General features: G+C 37.0%; 1 protein-coding gene across 1 annotated transcript in view; it reads right to left on the bottom strand.

Annotated features, from left to right (window-relative positions):
* LOC133530168 (sodium-dependent noradrenaline transporter-like) overlaps positions 1-15,566 on the bottom strand; it is a 78,012-nt gene extending 62,446 nt beyond the window's left edge. The window contains exon 1 of the mRNA XM_061868027.1: positions 15,308-15,566. The gene's annotated coding sequence lies outside the window, so the exon portion shown is untranslated. The remainder of the gene's footprint in view (positions 1-15,307) is intronic.
* Positions 15,567-17,911: the final 2,345 nt, after the last annotated feature.

The following is a 17,911-nucleotide window of genomic DNA, read 5'->3' as shown; positions in this document are numbered from 1 at the left end:
TTGGGCTCCCGGTCTCATTCTACCGTGTGCAAAAACATCACGTAAAACCTTACAAATGTCCTTTCTACTCCATTTTTCTCCGAATCGTAATTTTCATAATAACTTGAAGCCCTGTCAGCAATTAGTTTCCACCTTAATTTGTTTTTAATTCGCCCACTAGTTGATTCATTCCAACTACACTAATCCATAGGGAACCTGTTACGTCATTGTTACATTTAAGCTTCATTTAAGTTACACGATGTTGTTTTTAAGTCCTATAATTTCAAGACTGCATTCCTGAGCTTAAATTAAGTTACTACATTTGCTACTAAACGCCAATTCTATTATTTAGGGTTAGGGGCGGCAACGCGCATGTAACTCCTCAGGAGTTGCAGGCGTACATAGGCTACGAAGACTGCTTACCACCGTACATTGCCGCACGAAAAATTTACTAAAATTAACTTCGCTCTGATAGTTAAGACAAAACTAAAATTATCTTTTCACCTCAGCAGCTCGAACAAAGGCTACTTTCGTCACTCCGGAGAGTGCCGAAAGTGCGACTTTCCTCACTCCAGGGAGTGAGACAAGCTTTCGTCATAATGATGATGCTTTTCATTCATGAATGTAAATAAATGTGGTTAACTTTACTTGATGTAGAATTTTTTTAACCTTTAATATGTTCTCACCATTGACGTGAAAAGTTGTATGTGTCACACGAGAGCAAAGTTATTTTAAATCTCGTGTTTTTGAGTGAACACTGGCAAGAAAAACCAACTTTCCTCTCTTGTTGCACAAATAACTATTAAAATCCTTTCATAGCACTAAAATTTACTTCTCTTTCTTGTTTGTGTGTGTGGTTATTTTTAAAACACAAGCTGTATTCATTTGACTTTGTTTTCTAGGAATTAAAGGTTGTTTTCTGGAAGGTGTGAAGGTCGCATCGGTCCGGAAATACCGCAGACGGCAGTTCATTCCACAGTTAGGCTGAGCGCGACAGGCAGCCTAGGTACAGTTCTGTTCTTGAGTGCCGAGTACTGCCGAGTGACAAGTCCACGTGATCGCCAGTCTGTTATGTTAAAATACTAGCTATTTACACTTTGTACAGTTGGCACCAATGGTGGCAATATTAGTAGGTAATAGTTTCCATTGAAAGTATTTATTAAGCTTTACTTACATGACTTTTTTCATGTCTTTTATGGACCCACGGTTCAAAAGTTAGGGGGAGGCGTATTTTTTTCTTTCGGAGCGATTATTTCCGCAAACTAATAACTTTATCAAAAAATGTATTTTCAAGATACTAAGAAAATTTCCATTTTGTATGAGGTACCCTAAACATTTTTTTTTAACAACTTTTTCGGATTGAGAGATTTATATATCCATGTCAAATTTCAGCTTTCTAGCAGTAACGATCACGGAGCAAAGACTCGAACAGACAGACAGACGGACATGGCGAAACTATAAGGGTTCCTAGTTGACTATGGAATTTTAACGTTAATATACATCAAAGCAAATTGTATAAAAATATTTTCTATGAGTTAATATCTAGTGAGGAAAATGGGGACTAAGTTTTTATAGAGTAATGATCGTCCGCGTTCATCCCCTTTCCTCTTAATATTTTTATTGTGGAGCTGTATGGGCGATTCATTTTATTTCACCCTCGATGCAAGATCGGAGTATGTTCGAGTAGGTTCACTCGTAAAATATAAATTCATGCAAGATCCTTGCGTATAAAATATTTACGGTCGCGGAAATCGTTTTTACATATTTTTTCACCCTTGACCGAATGGAAAAAGTACCTGTAACATGTTTAGGGTGAGAAATATTAAGTTTAATTTTTTGTGCACACCTATAAATGAATTTTTTTTTACCACCCGAGCTCGTGAAGGCTCTCTTTATTCTTTAAAGACTGACGAGAAAATTGCATTTTATCCACGAGAGTCTATGTAATTCTGTGGAAAATTTGAGTAGTTTCCTAATGAGGGGCTGGTAGAATTTGACTATCAAGTGACGGTTTTGAATGAGAAATGTTTATTTGAGAATGTGTTTCAACATTTCATTTAATTTTATTTACAATAACAGTATACACAATGGATATATACAGAGAATTATTAAAGCTAGCTTAAATCTTAAATAGGCCCTTGAGGCATTTCCTCGTTGTATCGCAATACTGATACGTTGTGTAAGCAAGCCGCCAGCTCTTCGGTCACCAGTAACGTCAACCAGACACTTCGCGATTTCTGCAAAAAACTTGTGCGCGCTGGGACCCCATGGACCTAGAGTTTCAACACCAAATGGTACAAAACGGTACTCTCTATCGAGGCTCTTATATTTATTACTTTTCTAAGGCCTTTCCAGAATGTATTTAAGTATTTATCCATATATCTTTAAACCGACATATTTATGATACATATAAACGTCGTCTAGCACCCACAACATTACATAAGCCTTATTGAGTTTACTCTTGAACTAGGTGGATTTGTGCAAGATCTTCCCATAATATTTATTTAAACCTAAAAGTATATCGTGTCATCAAAATATATTAAAAACACATTATCCCCCCAACGTCTGCAGCAGAACCCTTTGATATCGCTAAATCAATGGCGAAATCGCTTTCGATGTCAAACGCGAACTAGCGAAATGCGAAAAAGCCGCGAATTTCGAAAGGACCGGATATTATACATCGCCCTCATCGGAAGTATTGAGCGGTAGATTGCGAAATAAATACTTTGAGGCGAAATCGATTGACTAGCGGCTGTGGTCATGAAAATACCTATTTATAAAATTAAAACAAATAGTACCTAAATAGGTAAATAAATAAAATAAAATACACAAATTGACTAAGTCTCACAGTAAGCTCATTAACGCTTGCGTTGTGGCTACTTAGACAACGATATATATAATATATAAATATTTATAAATACTTAAATAGAAAACACCCATGACTCAGAAACAAATATTTGTGCTCAACACACAAATAAATGCCCTTACCGGGATTCGAACCCAGGACCATCGGCTTCATAGGCAAGGTCACTACCCACTAGGCCAGACCGGTTGTCAAATTAGAGTATACGAGTACAAAGGGTTCAAAAATGCGTCGACAATATATTTCTACTTCCATTATGGTGCGGCCAGACATGCACAGGGATTCGGAAAATATTCGTGATTCTACGAATAGGTATTCTTCCCGAATGTGCGGCCGCACATTTCGATCGTTAGGATCGAAAGAACTTGTGATTCTGCCTAGAAATAACAAAAAAAAAAAACAAATTAAAAAAAAGTGTAGTACTTTAAATAAAATGGCCCAGTTGCGCATCTGGTGTGCTTCAGCCGATGAAAGGTCATTCCAGACGTACAATCAAATCACCGATGTCCCTAGGTGCACTCCGCAATCGACCGATACAAACACATTTAACGCAATCGGTACGAGAGAAAGTTCTTGCGAAAGTAAAAACAACCTAAAGAGCATGGAACCACTTAAACCCTTCATAAATCTAAAACTTATTAAATACATGCAATTAGACTCATTTGTTGAACATAATTAGTTCGAGCGAGATGTAAGTATAGAAAATAAGTTACACAGAGTCTTGCAGACGTTAGCGAATGATTTCAGTTTGACGGACGGCAATCTCTTATGGCAGAACTTAAAAATGAAATCTCTATGTACCTAAAAGTGTCATCAAAAAACCTTGAATAGATGGCGCTACAATACCTAGAATACTTGAAAATAAAATAAAATCATAGACAGCGCACTTCACTCCGTCAATAACGCCTAGGTTCTTAGCTACTCTAGCGCTACTCTGGAGAGATTTGGAACTATTATTTATAGCTTACAACTGGACACTTTTGCAACAGTTCTACCATATGAGATTTCAATAGGCAGAACTGTTACAAAGCTTTCAGCTTTGAATAATAGTTCCTTATCTCTCCGGTGGCGCTAGGTAGGCTCATGGATCAAATGAACCTTAGAGGTATAATAATATACAGATTGAATGGGGAGGGGCAACTAAAATACCAGCCTATTCATTTTTCATCCATAGAGTTTTTGCTCCTTTTTCTAAACTCCATACTACTAGTGTATTTTAGCCTATAAAGGTCATTCCAGACAATCAAATCTTGATGTCCCAAGGTGCATTTCGCAATCTACCGATACAAACACATTTACCGCAATCAGACGAGAGAAAGCTCTTAAGAAAGTAAAAGCAATCTAGACCTGAATAAGGTGAATTACATGAAGTGTTAGGTACGCAGACGTAGAAAAAATAGAAGAAGCCCGACAGTTCGGCTATTAGAGTCATGGAACATATAAGAGAGAATTTGGAGTGTTTTTGATATTTCACCGACACCTGTAAAAATTTTACCGCTTTACGCTTTAAAAGTTGAATGTGCAATTCCCAATTCGTCCTTTATGTATTTAATGAAAGCTACTGCAATTGGTTTCAATGTTATTATCCAATTAAAACTGTGTTTTTTTGCTCCAATCATGGAATGTATGGCGCCATTCATTTTCAAAATAACAAATATCAATGAAAAATTAAACTTAGGTTGTTGTTTATTGTAAAATGTTGCCAGCGATTAAAAACTAATGGTAAATACTTGTTTTACAGGATTTGTCTATACCATTCCATTACTGGTGCCTGTTCCACTATAGGGGTGTTTACTATAATACATTCACAAAAGGCGGTAATACATTCACAAAAATAAAAAATAAATAAATAAAAAATGGCGAAATTTACCTAATCTCATATAACATTGCTTCCTTTTGGCCTCAGAAGTGCGTGGTTAAAATCTTTCGGGTTCCTCGTGTTACACCGTGTATAATAATTAATTTTGCTACCATATGATACATATACTGCTTTTCACATCACCGACATAGAAGGAAATTGTTATATTTCAAAATAATTTAAGTTAATAAAATAGTATGCAATAAAAACAAAAAACAGTGTCCTAGAACATAAAAATACCCCTTTGATCTCTCTTAGGAGGGAAAAAAACCCCTTTTCCGAATAGGTGAGGTGAAAAGAGTTTATGCGATAAACAGTCATGGGCAGGTGATCGTTTGACCCTTCAGGCATAAAGAAGTAACCAGCATGAATGCCGGTGGTTCTCTGGGAGCGGATGTCACAACCTTCCCTAATAGGGTTTCCGCCACAGACATATAATAAAGTAGACCACGCGAATACGTAACTCTTTAGTATGCTTACGTACTGCCTGCGAACGCCGGCCGCTAAATTGACGTCACATAGATTCCGACCACGCTAAATTTAAACTAAGTTGGCAGATGACTTGGCACTTGGCGTGAAAACTAAGCGTGTTTGTATTGCTGACTGTGTATATTTTACTAAAATTCAGTTGATATTGCACGATAATTTATACCAATTACTTATTTATTTCCTTGAAATAGTGACCACACCGGTATGCAAACACGGCAAAGTTTCTGATCCCGAATTCCAATTGTTTTACACCAGCGTTCAACGTGTGAAGGGTTTTTATAACCGAATAACACTCACCTCTGGTTTAAATGGGTTATTCTCACTAGTCACGACCAGTGCTAGCTACTCCTCCTCCTTCTTCCTCGCGTTGTCCCGGCATTTTTGCCAACGGCTCATGGGAGCCTGGGGTCCGCTTGACAACTAATCCCAAGATGTGGCGTAGGCACTAGTTTTTACGAAAGCGACTGCCATCTGACCTTCCAACCCAGAGGATAAACTAGGCCTGGTTGGGATTAGTCCGGTTTCCTCACGATGTTTTCCTTCACCGAAAAGCGACTGGTAAATATCAAATGATGTTTCGTACATAAATTCCGAAAAACTCATTGGTACGAGCCGGGGTTTGAACCCGCGACCTCCGGATTGCAAGTCGCACGCTCTTACCGCTAGACCACCAGCGCTTCCACTAGCTTACTAGCTACTGAGAAACAAAATAATATATTTATACAATACTGTTTATACTGTTATTATTAGTATTTAACTCTAACAAAAGTTTAGTGGTAACTACTGGGAAAAACCCACCAGTTACTACTGTTAAAAGGTAGAAAAAATCCCATTAGTTAGCACTGGTAACAACTTGGTGGTAACTAGTGGGAATAACCGTTTAAATATTCGATCGAATTGAAATTTTTCACTTGCGATATCTACTGAACTATATGTCTGCGGTTTCCGCTACAGAAGCATCTGAAAGATATAATTTGACGATGCGGGTGATTCGGTTTTTAACCTTGACACTTTGAATGGTCCGATTTACCCTTGTAATATTTATGTTTGTCGCCACGTGTAGCGGACGGCTTGAAAACTTTATTGTATGAGTTGGGTCAACTTTCTTTTCGGTGTCTTGTTTCGGACTACTCTGCCACGCTTGTATTTAGTCGTTAATCAAATAAATAAAAAATCGAGTTCTATTGAATGGAATAGAATAGAATAGAATAATTTTTATTCGTAAACACAAACGAGACACATTAAATTACATGATATAACAAAAACAAAGGAAGTATAAAGTGCCACGAAATGGCCTCATCTCAGCATGTTGCTGGTGGCTTCCAGCGCTGATCTTCCGATGAGACCATTAAGTGAGAAAAATCACGAAATGCATATCTTCTTCTTTATTATATTGCATGTCTTTCTAGCTGTAGAAAACATTTAAACTAAATTACACCCCATACAAAAAGCTCAGATCCCTCACATTTCTTGGAAACAAAAAACAAGACTACGAAAAGAATTTTGACCCATGGCTATGCAGATATTTTCTGTGGATATCATAACTAGGCCCCCTTATCTGTACCACTCTGTACCCATTCTTTAGAAAATCGCTGAAAAAAAAAACTGTTAAAATGTTGAGAATAAATTCATAAAATAGTCGTAAACCTGTCGATTGCCAATCCTAACGTGGCAGAGACAAATTGTCTTTGTGAAAAATTACACTAGGTCTATGATTGGTTGGAAGCATTTCAGATGTACAAGGAAGTTTCGAGTTCTGTCAAATAAACGGTCTGTCTACACTCACCCTTACCTAGCTGGACGAGAGGGATCAGAGCGCGGGAGTACGTCTGACTTTGACTGTACGCAGGGCACGATCAAGCGCTCCCTTGTACTTAACATTTAAATATACCAAATTCTATTATATTTATACTTTTGTGGAAACTGATTTTACCTCAAACCGTCTACTTCATTGTGTCTGGTCAAATACACTCGTAATACGCAGGTTACTCTTCAAAGGTTTATATGTATGCGGTGGTCAAATATCGTGTGAAACAACTCGCCCACCTTCTATTCCAATAAATGATTATTGTTCCACTATAGGTCAGTATTGAGGGTACATTCGATTCAAGTAAAACCAGTTGGGAGTGCTACCTGAGGTTATAAAATGCGATGATCCAGCTTGGGACGAACAGGTTCGCCAGCTAAGCTGCCGGTCGCCTTTACCGCGGCTCCATAACCTGGCCCCGCTCAAACGGTATCACCAGGTTAGGGGCCGTAGGGTTGGATAACGATCGGTAGCGAAGAGCTGGCCTACACCAGCTACCCACACCGTCCCCAAAACGACGGCCATAAGACCACCCCACCAGTCGGTGGGGAAGCGACCCGCAACAGCCGCCGCAGCCGTGAGGCGGTAGCGGCCCCTCATACCCCCCTGACGGGGGGTATCGACAGATCACTCAAGTCAAGGGACGAACAGTTCGTGTTTAACTTTAGACTTGTACAGTTGAACTTAAAAAAGTATTGTTTGATATTGAAGTAAATAAAATAAGACAATGATATTGTACCAACGTGTATTATTGTCATTACCTCGGATCTGCCTATTGGAAGGTTTCACGTGGGTTTATCATGGTTGCTGTAGAGCAGAAATAGTAGATTGTTAACCAAGGGATGAAAGGCATCCATTTCTGTCAAGGTAGTTTCTGTCGCCAATAGTCCTAGACTGATATGATGCCTTTCACCCATGTTAAACACTCAACTTTTCATTTTGAATACGAGGAAAATAAAATACATATGCATTTGAAAACTATGACTAAGTATAAACTTTTATACTATTTCTTGAGGGTACTTTCAATTCTCAATTTAGGTAAAAGTTTTGTTAGTTATGGAATGAGAAGTTAACTATCAGAATGGAAATTGTACAACAAGTCTATTTAAAATCAAATTAGCTTATCGTAAAAAAAAAGTACGACGAAAGTAAAATGCTCTAGTGCAGAAACGTATAATTTTCTGCACACTTCTTAGAACAACAACTCCCTTTCAGAGCATGAGAAATAAAAAAATATTCTTTGAAAAAGGTGCAAATAAAGATTACTAAAAATTCGGCCAGGTTCCTTATCAACAAACAAACAGTCTACAGACAAAAGGTTAATGTTTTGAGAAACTCGTTCGTATAAACTGGGGTTCGAACCCGCGGCCTTCGGATTGCAAGACACAGGCCTTACCGCCTAGTCATAGTCACCAACGCTCCTGCCCAGTGGAACAAAAATAAAGGTCGAATTAAAAAAATGTGGAAAAAAAAATCACCAAGCGTAAATATGTGAAAATTATTTACAAAATGAAAACCTCAAATCCCATTATTTGTGTCCAAACAGAAATGATTAATGGACCTTTGAGGTATCAAATCAAATAAAACCGGAGCCACCCCGAGCGAATGAAACACATTAACACTAAGATAAAATATACACCTGTATATTTACCAACCTTGGTATTCAAATGAACGATAAACGTCTAATTGAATACTTCCTAATATTTATGGGTCAGACACAGTTATAAAGAAGGTCTCTACTGTAGACATTATAATAAAAGTTAACGTCCCGGTAACATATTTATCACGAACATTTTTTTATTTGACTCTAAAGTACCTACTGTCACCTGTCACCTAAGTGTCAAAAAAGGCGAGTGGCGTGGGCTACAGTGGGGTGGGGTACGAGCATTTTTTGGACTACTTATACAACGTTGAATACAATAGTTTTTCATAATTATTATTTTTACGTCAAAATTAAAATTCATTGTCTATAGCTGAGGTTATAGTGAACTTTGTTTTTAATTGACGTTCACTAGATGGTGATGACCATGGAAGGTAGAGGTAAGGAATACAATCTCCATAGGCAGAACTGTTGCAAAAGTGTCCAGCTGTTAGCTATAAATAATAGTTCCAAATTTCTCCAGAGTAGCGCTAGAGTAGCTAATAATTGACGGAGTGAAATGCGTTGTTTATGATTTGTTTTTTTTTTAAGTGTTCTAGGTATTGTAGCGCCACCTGTCTAAGGTTTTTTGACGAACACTTTTTTTATATACATCAAGTTATGTAAAAATAGTTTACACAATGTCAATATCCAGAGAGGAAAATGGGGGCTACGTTTTTATGAACAAGAGACCGTCCCCTTTCCTCTCAAGCCGTAAATTTTGGTCAAGCAGTATGAATTTTTGATAAGTCTACTAAGGTCATATTCTGCAAATGGGAGGCCTCTTGTGCTATCCAAATCGACACTAATTAGGGTTCCAAAACACTACTAATCGCATTGCCATATATCTAAGGACGGGCCTTACGGGCACTAAGAATGGTGATACTTCACAACTCTCGATTTGACAGTTCGATCAACCAAGGGGGGCGTTGTCTGTTCTCAGTACAAAATTTAATACTCAAGCCGTAGCCATTTTGGTGGTGGGTAACTGTATGTGTGCATATAGGTAAATGTGTGTGAACGGACTTTGGTGTTACGTGTGCGTGTAGTTATGTATCAAACCGTAAACTGTGACGTCACACAATTTTCAAAGAGCGTTTTGGGCGTGAAAGCATCTATCAAAGGATATTTTGTTCATTTAACATATTTTAAGCCGTTTTTAGGGTAAAAGTTGAATTTTATAACAACGTTTGGTTAATTTTGAACGTATTACAAGCGTTTCAAAAAATTGGAAACAACCTTATTGAGATAATACAGCAACTCAAGCAGTGGTAATGGTAATTACCGATAAAAGCGATCTCTCTCAGAAAACGTTTAGTTAGCCGATTTCTTCTCGGCGTTTTCCTTGTTGACTACCTACAGAACACTTAAACGTAACACAGAACTTTATTCAAGTTTTCTTGTTATGTTTTAACATTCTTTGTAAGAGAAATTGTTAAAAAGTTTTGCGATGCGAGGTCGTCGGTATTTATAAGATTAAATTAAATACTAGCGAATGCTAAATATTTTAAAGATAATAGAGTATAAACAAATAACCATGATATTTTTTAGTAATTTACAATAGGTCCAATTGAAACTCTAGGTCCATGGGGTCCCAGGGCGCACAAGTTTTTTGCACAAATCGCGAAGCGTCTAGTAGACGAAAATGGTGACCGAGGAGCTGGCGGCTTCCTTGCACAACGTATCAGCATTGCGATACAACTAGGAAATAACATCAGCATTCTTGGTTCAATGCCTCAAGGGCCTGTTTTAGATTTAAGCTAGTTATAGTATACACCACTGTGTATATTAATTATGTACAATGTTATAACGCATCTGGCACATGACTTTTGGTCAAACTCGGCGAAAAAAATTGAATGGGTGTCTGTGGGTGTTTTCTGCACACGACACATTATTTATTTTTACGTCTTGGCGGAAAAAAGTATTTATTTATTTAGGTACTGATAAATTTTGCGACTTTCCTTTATAACTTTAATGTCTGTCAGTAGATATAGGTATGTCTAAATATGACGGGTGATTGGTGATCACTTGAGGCTTTCAATAGAAATTGAAGTGTCGGGCGGCTCGGCCCCGACCCGGACTGTGCGTGATTCATCCCTATAGGGAACGTGCATGAACTGTAGGAGGCAGCACAGGAGCCGTCAGATTTTTGGCGCGAGGCGTAAATGTGATGTTTACTGTTCCGATGTAGCCCACAAGATGGCAGAACCTACTATGCACAAGAAAACACGTGACGTGTGAATGTACATGTTTATTGTTCCGATTCAGGCCACAAGATGGCAGATCCTCCAACGCGCACGGTCCCTATAGTGCATTCAGTAATGAAAATAATTGAATTTCTAAAATCGTGATTTTAATTTCAAGTAAATTATACATACATATAAGTTACACTGACAAAACTTGTAGTATTTTCCGACGCTCTAACGATTTCGATGAAGTTTGCTATATAGGGGTTTTCGGGGGCGAAAAATCATATCTCTGGGAAATGCACATTTTTGTCTTTTTATAAGTTTTCCAAGCAAAGCTCGGTCTCTCAGCTATTTTACATTTAAAAAAATTATAGCCTAGCGTAAATCCGGAGGTTGGGGTTCAATGAGTTATTTCATTGGAACTTATATACAATAATATATCATTTGATATTTACCAGTCGCTTTTCAGTGAAACAAAACATCGTGAGGAAACCGGACTAATCCTAATATAGTTTTTCCCCTGAGGTGAGGCTTTCGTATGAACTGATACCTACACCAATTCTCGGGATAAGTTACCAAGCGGACCCTAGGCTCCATTGAATGTGGCAAAAAGTGGGAAATCGCGAGAAACACGATAACTGAATAAATTTAAAGTTTTTTAGAAATTAAACAAACTCAAAGCTTCAAATACATACAGGGCGTAATCGTTAGAAGTTTAAAAAGTGATAAATATAGGTTTACTCATTGGATAACGTACTTTTGATGTCAGTTTAGATTTTATTGATATCTGTTATATTTACAGAATAATCGCATGTAAAAACCTAACGATCACACCCTGTATGTATGTTTTAGGGCTAAACTTAGCCATTGCCAAGGGCACTTAATCGCCATTAGAAACGGATGCTCGGAGGCTAAGGCCGACAGACGGTGCATACTAATCAGAAGCAAGTGCAATGCAATGCAGAGCCCAGGGCGACCAGGGCGAACACGACATCGTACGGAAATCATGTTAGTATCTATGTGCGTACAAACACAACATGCCTGTACAACTAGACTCAGACCAAGCTAAGTTTGCAGCGATTAGATAGCTTGAACCCAGCCTGTGCAAGTGTTAAGTAAACATCATAATTTCGATGTTTGACGTTTAGAATAACACTTGCACTGTCTATCAAAATCGCTACCAAGTTTATCTTGGTTTGACTCTAGTCGCTCTGCGAGCTGTAGACCTCGCGTTAAGCTTAGTACAGTCAGCTGGAAAAATATCGATCGAGAGAATCGTCCCATAAATATGTACCATATTTACGCTCTTATTACACTGGAATAAGATGCTATGGGACATATTTTTGAGTAAGATGTGTACACCCATATTTTTACACTTGACTGTACATTTTCTAAAAAGTGAAAAAAATAATAATACTTCGTTGGGTCGTTATCACAGTAAACTCACAATGGTCAAGCACCATAGACGCTATTGGTGTTTAAGTATTTTATGCCAAATTCCGCATTTTGAAAAAAAATTAAAAACTGGATCGACGAAAAAAAACAACGGGTTGCACTCCGGAAGTGCCGGCAGAAGTGAAAACTTGAATATTAACGTTGTGCATTTTTGATATTTTTGAATGGTTAGGGAATAATATTATGCACTAATGTATAAAAGTACTATCATTTATGGGGTAAAATACAATACTTCCTCTCCTACGCCGCGCCGGCGGTCTACTGGCTTCAATGACATTGTAACAGTTTTTCGATCAGGTCACGCATCCGTCTTACGAATTTTCAATCTGACGAATCTGTCGGTCACGTGACCTGTCGTGAGTTTAACATTTTTCCCCATCACAAAAAGTGCACAGCGCCGCTAAAGAAGTCTTCACTTCGATTATATTTAATCATAGAATCTGGTCACAAAATTTCACGAGAATCCGTTATGAATTGCGACCTGTAGAAGAATATCCGGACATACGAAAGCGAAATGCTCGAGGTAAAACGAAGACCTTCGCTAACGCTTCGGTCAGCTATTATACTAAAGATGCCTTGGTATTACAATAGCGTAAGGCGTAAGTTTAGCTAAAGTATTATGTTTCTGGTTTTTCAGATTTGACCAATTTTAAAAATTAAATATCCCGCTTGCGAAGTTGCCAAGATTCATTTTTTGTCATATTAAAATTAACGCATGAAATGACATTGTCAACGGAAGAGTACCTATGTGACAAACATTTATTTATTAACCGACTTTTCAAAAGGAAGAGGTTCTCTTTCGGTTCAATGTTTTACAGTACAATGACGTTACAAAACAAGGAAAAAAAATAACATAAAAATTACAGTAATTGAATAAAAGAAAGATAATATTTGTTAACTTTTACAATCACAAGCAATTTACAACCGGAACCAAACTGGTACAAACAAAAACAATTGAAAGAATAGTATTAAAAACGTTTACCATACTTTGTATTTTGTTTTGTCCGTTTTATGGTCGACTCTTTATCATTTGTCACTATACCTGTCACGTTCTAACAAGTATGTAAGCGCGAAAGTGACGGGCATAGTGACAAATGATAAAAATGGAACCATGATACCGCCGCTGTTTATGTGTAATAAAGTGTATACATACAAGGTATCAGCTAGTTTCCGATGTCAACTATAAAAGCACCCATTATCGGACTGAAATACGAAAAGCTGCATTCAAGAGATGTGGTGTGTGGTTGCGGCTTGGTATTTAATTGAAATAATGGAAATAATCAAGACAAATTCCGATTTCAATAGTTAATGATGACATTATTGCGTTTTTCGTCGGGTTTTAAAAGTTAAAATTTAATCTAGCTTAAAATAAACATATTGGACTGGGTCCCATGTTTTTTTAGGTAAATAATTACCTAGTTTTGTAGGTAGTTTTCATTAGAAGTTAAAAAAAATCTAAGTTTATTATTGTTTAGGTATGTTTTGGGTTTGAATTTAAATAAACAGTTAATGCTTTCCTCGCATTTGTGTAGAGTTACATTTTATGTTTCACTCGGGAGCAAACTATGTTTAATCGTCGACTTTGCTCCCTTTTAAAATAAATAACTATTATGCCACTCTGCTTTTATCAATATATTTATTTGTAAAGTATATGAAAATAATTTCATGTTTATTTTATTTTATGTTTGCTATAAATTTAAAAAAAAGTTTAGTTTAGGTTATTTTGACTCAGTTTCCTTACTTAATAAATTGTATACTTACAATAAGTTTGAAACTCATTTGAATACTTTTACAAGCTTTTTTTAACTTGCAATGTATGTTTGTACGGGTCAACTCTTGCAAGTAAAATTTGACCCACTTCCCAGTTTCCGATGAAGCTGAAGATTTGCACACGTATGCAAATTGGGTGACAATGCAGTATTACGGTATCATCGAGCTGATCTGATGATGGAGACAGGAGGTGGCCATGGGAACTCTGTGATAAAACAACGCAACTTAATTGGGTTTGGATTTGTGAGAATTCGGCGAATACTAAAGTAAAGTTGTCTCAAAACTGAAATTTTTGAAAAAAAAACTTAAATAAAACAATTTAAATAATAATTTAAATTTTAAATTTAAATTTAAATTTATATTTAAATTTAAATTTATATTTTTTATATTTTTTTTTTTTTTTTAATTTTTTAATTTTTTTTTAATAAGTTTTCACAAATTGCGCTTAAAACTTATGTATAGAGTGAACACTTTAAGCTTACTTATTATACACTTTTAGTTAACTTCACGGCGTATATTTATTTGTTGATATGTTATATATTATATAATATGTGATTCAATGTATGACATTAAAATTTGAACCAAATCACGGTGTCTGATTGAGCTAAAATTCTGCAGACGTTTTTTCGACGACGACGCAATAATATGCTATCATGGACCTGACCTGAAGATGCAGTCGAAAGGTAGCCAAAGGAAATCTTCGATGGGAAAACGTAGATAGACATGAAAAGGAGAAAAAGTCAAATTGGCAATAAAAGTGTGTACCTATCACTATCACAAACATTTTTGACGGGAACTTCTCTATGCTTAAGAATTGCAGATTAATTCAAAATCAAATCAAATAATGTTTATTTCTAAACATAGATCAAATGTAGCTCTTATACAAAGATTTATGTTTCACTAAAAACAAAAAAAGAGATGGAGCATGCATTAATTATAACCTATGTCAGAGGAAAATAATATGTGAAATGTCAAACAATAAAAAGAGTGTAGGTACTTAAAACTAAACTAAAATGACTTAAATTCAAAATGTGTACGGTAAATCTTCTATTACCAAATAGTATGCTTTTTGTACCAAAAATCCGTACAGGATTTCTTAAACTCAATTAAATTATCTATTATAATAATGTTTTGGCAACTTATTGCGTATTTTATGTGCATCTATCTATTCCCCCTAAAACTAGAAGTAGAACTGGTTACAAAATAAAAGGATGTAACACAATTATTTATCTATACCATAATCTACCTCTAAACTAACCTGCCATAGATCGAAACTCGTTCGCAAAGTTGTCAAGTTCAGTGCAGAGCGGGCGTACGGCCAGCACGGGGCATCGCGAGCGACTGACGCGTGGGAGGTGCAGGAGATTCGCGGTACGTAAAAGTGCGGTGGTGAGTTTAGAAACATGAAGGAATGGGATTTAAAAATTTAAATACCCAAAGCAATGGATTTTAATCCAGTCTGTTTTTTTTTACTGTCGTAAAACTACTCAACTATAGGTTAACAACACCAATCATGGCACATTTAGCAGAAAATTCGGAGTATTGTTTTGATATTTCACCGACACCTGTAAAATGTCTATCGTTTTATGTGTTAAAAGCTTAATTTCCTATTCGTCCTTTATGTTGTCGATGTATTTAATGAAAGATACTGCAATTGGCATCAAAAAGGGGATTTAACACCAACTTAGACGACAATTAGTCTAAAGTTATGAGTTTATGAGCATTTTTATTAGGGTTCCGTACCCAAAGGGTCAAACGGGACCCTATTACTGAGACTCCGCTGTCCGTCCGTCCGCATGTCACCAGGCTGTATCTCATGAACCGTTATAGTTAGCCAGTTAAAATTTCTAGAGATTATGTATTTCTGTTGCCGCTATAACAACAAATACTTAAAAACAGAATAAAATAAATATTTCCTCATCATCATCATCCAATCACCGTAGCTATGCAACGTCGGGCGGGGTCAGCACTTGGATGGGTGACCGTTTTATAGATAATGGTACGGAACCCTTCCTGTGAGAGTCCGTTTCGCACTTGGCCGGTTTTCTTTTTGTAGTATTAAATTTGTAGTTCTTATATTGATTTATTTTAATGTAATAGACACGTTTTAATCATGAGCCAAGGCCATGAAAAAAATTGCATGAAAACTTCACTATATTTGTAAGAGTAGAGTATAAATAACACAATAAAAGGTTAGATTAACATTTACATTTGGGTTAGATTTATAGAAAAAATCACAAAATCATGTCTAATGTCGATGTCTATTTTCATTTTATTTTCAATTGTCAATCCTTACCTTGTATACCATCTCAGTATAAAATAGCTAGTTATAAAGCCGAGGTCTGTCAAGGAATTGTTTAAACAGAATATAATTTTTAAAGTAATTGAGATTAGAAAACGTAAAATCCCGCGCGACCACCATATCGGCCTGTTATATAATAATAATAATAATAGCTGTACAATTATTATAAATGGATGGATGGTAAAAGACCGGACGGTTTGACTCTGGTGCCATAGGAGAGGGGTAAGTGCCTTTTGTGGGATGCCACCTGCGTACGTTCGCTGCCAAGCACCTAAGCCGCACCGTGAGATCGGCAGGAGCTGCTGCTGAGCAGGCGGCGTCCCTAAAGAAGGTCAAGTACTCGGGGCTAGCAAGCTACTTGTTAGTTCCCCTTGCTGTGGAGACGTCAGGGTGCTGGTGCGTGGAGGCAAAATCTTTTCTTGGGAAACTGGAGCGGCGCTTTTAGGAGAGGGGTCTCGATCCCCGCTCCAGGTCGTTCCTAGCGCAAAGGTTGTCCATTGCGGTTCAAGCGTGATGGGCACCTTTGCGTTGGGAGCGATACGGAGTGGGTTGATTGACGTTTGAGTTTTTTAGGTTAGTTTAGGTTTAGTTTTATTTAAACTTAACGTTTATTGATAGTTTTTTCTTTCAGTCCTTAAGTATTTTTTCATCATCTTCATATATTTAAGAGTTAGACTCTTGTCGGTGGAGCGATTTCCATGTGTGTCGGTCCTCTGCCATCTCCTTGACAGACTGATACGACAGGATGTTGAGTTTTTCCTTTACTTGATCTATGTAGGTTCTCCTTGGTCTCCCCCTCCGTCTCCTTGCTTCCACTCTCCCTTCAATTATGTTCTTGATATATTCGTCGTGTCGTAACAGGTGTCCAAGCATCTTTCCTCTTCTATTTCCTATAGTTCTCAACAAACTCCTCTTCTCTCCTACCATGCGTAAAACCTCTTCATTTATTTCTTCTCCATCCAACTGACCTTTGCCATTCGCAACTATTTTTTAATGTATGTTTTTTTGTGTATTATTAATTGAAATTTGTTTGTTCTTTTGAAGAAAATTAGCTTTAGTAACTACTTTTGATGTCGTATAATACTTATAACGATTTCACCAATAAATGAATCAAAATAAATAATAATAATCTTCCGTCACAAGTTTCGCGTGGCGGGCCTGCCCTTATCCCACGTTATGTGGCATCGGCACAACATGCTCTTCTCTTCCATTCTCCTCTATCCTTCGTCACCTCAGCACTCACTCCTTTCTTTCTCATATCCTCTTTCACACAATTCATCCATCGTTTTTTTGGGCTACCATCCTCCGTCCATCAACATTCATCCCTAACATTCTTTTGCCTATATGGCATTCATCCATACCCATATTTCTCTTTACTTTATCGTCTAATTTCCTGGTGGTAGTGGGATGTTTACTATGTATTTAAATACTTATGTATTTAGTCGCCTTGTACCCATAATAGAAGCTTTGCTTATGTAGTTTGGGGCTAGGACGAACTAAATAAGATTGTCCCCAGATATTTTTTTTTCTAATATGTATACACCGTGCATCTATTGAATT

The sequence above is a fragment of the Cydia pomonella genome, chromosome 22, assembly GCF_033807575.1.
Source record: "Cydia pomonella isolate Wapato2018A chromosome 22, ilCydPomo1, whole genome shotgun sequence".
Taxonomy (NCBI): Eukaryota; Metazoa; Arthropoda; class Insecta; order Lepidoptera; family Tortricidae; genus Cydia; species Cydia pomonella.
Note: the sequence above shows the minus strand (reverse complement) of the source record. Positions and strands in the feature narration are given on the sequence as shown.